Source organism: Arachis duranensis, chromosome 2 (genome assembly GCF_000817695.3).
Source record: "Arachis duranensis cultivar V14167 chromosome 2, aradu.V14167.gnm2.J7QH, whole genome shotgun sequence".
NCBI lineage: Eukaryota > Viridiplantae > Streptophyta > Magnoliopsida > Fabales > Fabaceae > Arachis > Arachis duranensis.
Window position 1 is genome coordinate 8,002,997 of NC_029773.3, and position 4,722 is coordinate 8,007,718.

A 4,722-nucleotide genomic window follows, 5' to 3' on the forward strand; every position below is an offset into this window, starting at 1 on the left:
CCCCTTATTCTTGTAGATAGGTACCAAGGTGCTCTTTCTCCACTCATCAGGCATCTTCTTTGACCTTAAAATCTCATTAAAAAGCTTGGTTAACCAGTTGATGCCTTTTCCTCCAAGACCCTTCCAAACCTCAATCGGGATATTATCAGGTCCTACTGCCCTGCCATTTTTCATCTTCTTTAGAGCCTCTTTTATCTCGAAGTCTCGAATCCTTCGATAGTAGTCAAAGTTTTGATTTTCTTCCCTTGTGCATAATCGACCAAGGCTCGGAAGAGTCTTCTGTCCCTCATTAAATAACTCGTAGAAGTAGCTCTTCCACCTTTCATTAATCTTCTCCTCTTGAGCCAACACCTCTCCATCCTTATCCTTTATGCACTTAACCTGATCCAAATCTCTCATTCTTCTTTCCCGGCTCTTTGCAATTCTATATATACCTTTTTCTCCTTCTTTCGTGCCCAAAGACTGGTAGAGACCCTCATATGCTCTTGTTCTTGCTTCACTTACAGCCACTTTTGTCTCTTTCTTAGCCGCCTTATATTTTTCCCAGTTATCTGCATTGCGGCATAAAGACCACTCTTTAAAGCATTCCCTTTTTATCTTTATCTTTTCTTGTATACTCGCATTCCACCACCAGGACTCCTTGTCTCTTGGTCTTATTCCTTTAGATTCACCAAAACTTTCTTTTGCTGTTTTTCTAAAAAATCTGCAAACGCAGAGAAAAAGAGAAGAAAATTGCTTGGTTGGATAATTTTTTTGTTATTATGGGTGTTTATATCAGATTTTTTATTTAATTATTAAATTTTGTCTAAGTTTAGTATTAGATTGAATTAGATTTAATATCTGATCAATTCCAAACAATTTATAAAATCTTCGCTATATCAAAAAATAAAAATAAAAACTCATCTTCTGTATTAGATAGTTATAAAACATAATTAAAATTGAATTCATAGTTCAAATAACGTATTGAAGGCTGAATTATCGTAATTACACTATATAAATTAACTAAAATAATTTCATGATCTTACTAATTAATTAAATCAAAATATCAAGTCTTTAGTATTAGTTAGTTATAAAACATAATTAAAATTAAATTCATAGCTCAAATAATGTATTTTTGGGAGGGAATGTAAGTCAACATAAAAATAAAAAAGATTAATCTAGCTCAGTTTCTAGGGAGTTTAGGTTTGAATATAACCAATTTGTCTAGCTTAAATATAATATACAAACTCCATATCAATATGACAAGATGAGAATTACAGGTTGTTTGCAACAAAAAGTTACTTTATTTCAATGACTTCAATACACAACTTGCAGTGTTTGTTGACATGCCATCCATCTCAATTCTAATTTCTGAACTTCATCCTAAGACTTCAAAGTCCCTGAACCCAACATTTAGCAACTGTAACCACCACCATGTGCCAATGCAAAAAATTTTAGCAGATAATGATAATGATGTTTGAAGAGAAAATTAATTCAGGGAAAACGAAAAGTTCTAACTAGGGGTAAAAAGATTCCCATACTAAATGTCCACAAACTTATGAAATACCAACTGACATAAATAGTTAGCCTAAATAGTTAATTTACAAACAAACCCGTGATTGATTTCAACCGCGGCCAATATTGCTGGTGAAATAAAATAAATCTTAAGCACTGCTCCAAATTATTGGCTACTTCTCTGTATGTATCAAATATTGTTCCAAGTATTATTTAGCCAAGCAGGTGCAACTTTTGGAATGGCTCATGTCTCAATGTGAACACTGAAGTGAACAAAGAAGTCACTTGCTGAAGCTAAAATTCTTTATTTGTTTGCAGCATGGCATTCTTTCATCCTATACAAGGTCAAACAAAGAGACTATTAAAACAACTTCTCTTCAGATCAGCTGCAACAACCCTGCACAGAAAAATAAACAAAGCAAAGTACTTATAAAACTAAAATAAAGCCATTGTGAATGAATACTTGTACAACGAGAAGAGATGTTGGCCCTGTAAGTAAGTTGAATACACAAAATACTTTTGTCTGTAATTCTGAACTTGTGAGGATCATTTCTTGCAATACAAAGTTTCCTCAATCCTCCTAACTACTATATTCAGATTGGCACCACTTTCCAACACTTTAATGGCAGCTTAGTGCACAGCTCTGTGCCACTTGGGCAAATGATAAGATTGTAAAACCGACCATCTTTCTTGATTAGACATCTTCTCGAGGCAAGAAAGTTAAGGCTGAAATTTCAGTATCATGTATGAACATATACCATCAGAACAAGGGCGTCGGTTGTGCACTATGGAGAAACCTCAGTTAAAGATAATGGGGGCTCCAAAAGAAGACAGATGTTTTTGAATATATTTTTATAGGTTTTCATCATTTTCTCCCCCCTCTGCCTCACCATAAACAAGAGCTTCAGCTGCAATGCCTGCAAAAAGTACCATGCAGTACCTAAAGCACGAGTTACATACTACATTAGTAACACATGAATGTTCAGTGAAAAAGAGAAACTCTAGAAAATAGAAAATGTGCATAACGGGAAAGGATTAGCTCAAAAGGTTCCAAACAATCAAACTTTTCTGCTTAGTATCTTGTCAAAACAGAGCCAGTTCTGGCGAAGGAAAATTTGTACTTCGACACACAGAAATTGACTAGAACTGGAATCATAAGAGTGAACATTTTAACAACTGTGTGTACGCCTATAGCATATATAACAGGTTGATAACTAAATCCAGAGTTACCAACAAAATCAACTTAACTTTCTTATTACAGTTTGAGAACCAAAAATGCTCTTTGAACTCCAAAAATCAGTCACTATATATTTGTATATATGTTATTTCACCGGTTTTGTCGATGGGTATTGCATGTTCACTGGTTTTGTATTTGCAATAGGATTCAATGCCACATGTCACACAATGAACCTACACACTTGTCGAGCAATGAACCTGTAATTAAAAGATTTTATTACATGTTTACATATTTTGTATATTGATTAGCTTGATATTCTTGTTAATAATAAAATATTATGTATTTATTACCTTAATTGTTTTCACCTATAAATAAGTTATGCTGTGTATCATATACTTATCAGCACAGTAATATACAAAAACCTTTTTTTATTTTCCAATCTTCCCTCTTGGTTCCTAATAGTTTGTTTGCTTAATTGTTTCTTCTTAGTTACCACCAGTTGTTCTTGTTCTCTTCTTTCTGCAATTGCCACCCTTCTAATATGAGTTTGATTTTGGAATAAGACAATTGGGGGACAAAAATTAAGAAAATAATTTCAAATTATAAGTGAAAATTGAAGGAGAAAAAATAATAGAATGAGAAGAAAATTAACAGAGTAAAAAAATTTTACCTCATTTTCAATTATGATTTTCATGTCTGTTCATTTGTGACATTTTTATTGGAATCTAACTCCCACCAAGAACCTCAATCTTCCTTATAGTCATCATCAACATCATCACAAACACCTTCAATATTATCATCTTCTGATTCTTCAATAACCACATTAGCCGGATCATATTTCCTTTTATCCACCTCTGGGTTGTATTTCCACTCTAACCTTTTCAAAATATCATGATCCTTCCAGTTCTCAACAACTGATACAACCTCCTTTCTAAGTAGTAAAAAAAATACTAAATATAAATTATGAGCTGACTCTCAAATTTAGATGTATGTACGACAGAAAAATACTATTTATAGACCTTAATAAAACAAAAATAAATAGGTAAATTAATTACTATTAAGGCAATTTATTATTATGTACAGTAATTACATATTATAATTGATAAGTAGTTTAATAGTGCATTAAATATTGATTTGATATAATTATAATGAAGATATGTTCTTAAATTAGTATAATTATATATTATTCATTAAATATTAAATATAATATAATAATATAATTATAATAAATAATTTAGAATAGATGAAAAATTTTATTCGTTTTGGAGGGAAAACGGACTCACGAGAGAGTGACACGTCACCCTTATTAGCTGGGGGAAAACCCAGTTTTAGTATATTAAGTAGACAAGTTAAACCCCAAAGTGGTTCCTAAGATTCACAAAATGCACCGATTTAGTCCCTGAATTTTCAATTGCACTAATTAAGTCCTTCAGATTGGAAAAAATGCATCAAGGTGGTCCCCCTCGTATTTTCCGGTCATGTTCGTTGTCGGCGGGAGTGACGTGACCAATGAGTGCCACGCTGGAGTGTCTAACGATTGGCTGATGTGGCAAATGAAAGTTTTTAAGACCCAATTTGGTCCCTGACCCCTTTTTAAACCCTAACTCACAAGTAGTGCAGCACTTCTTCGTCAGCTACGTTCTTCATCTTCATCTTCTTCTTCTTCTTCTTCTTCTTCCCTGGTCATTCTCGTACCCATTGCTTTGCTGGTTGGACGATGGTTGGACGTGCAGTTGAAGGAGAGGGAAGTTCAATGCGATCAACCACAAGGAGGCCAAGTCAGAGTAGAGGCACGCGAGTACCAGAGCGGTGTGGGTGTGGGAAATGTCCTGTGTTCTGATGGTCTGGAACGGAAACTCACCCAAATAAGCCCTTCTTTGGATGCCCGAATTACAACGTGAGTGTTTCCTGAAGATGTGTTGTTGACTATTTTGATGGTAACTGTTAAATTTCATGTTCACAGAGTAGTGAAAGAAGATGGTGTGGGTTTTTTCGATGGGTAGACATTGATGAAGATGATAAAGAAAATTTGGAAGACACTGTGGCATACA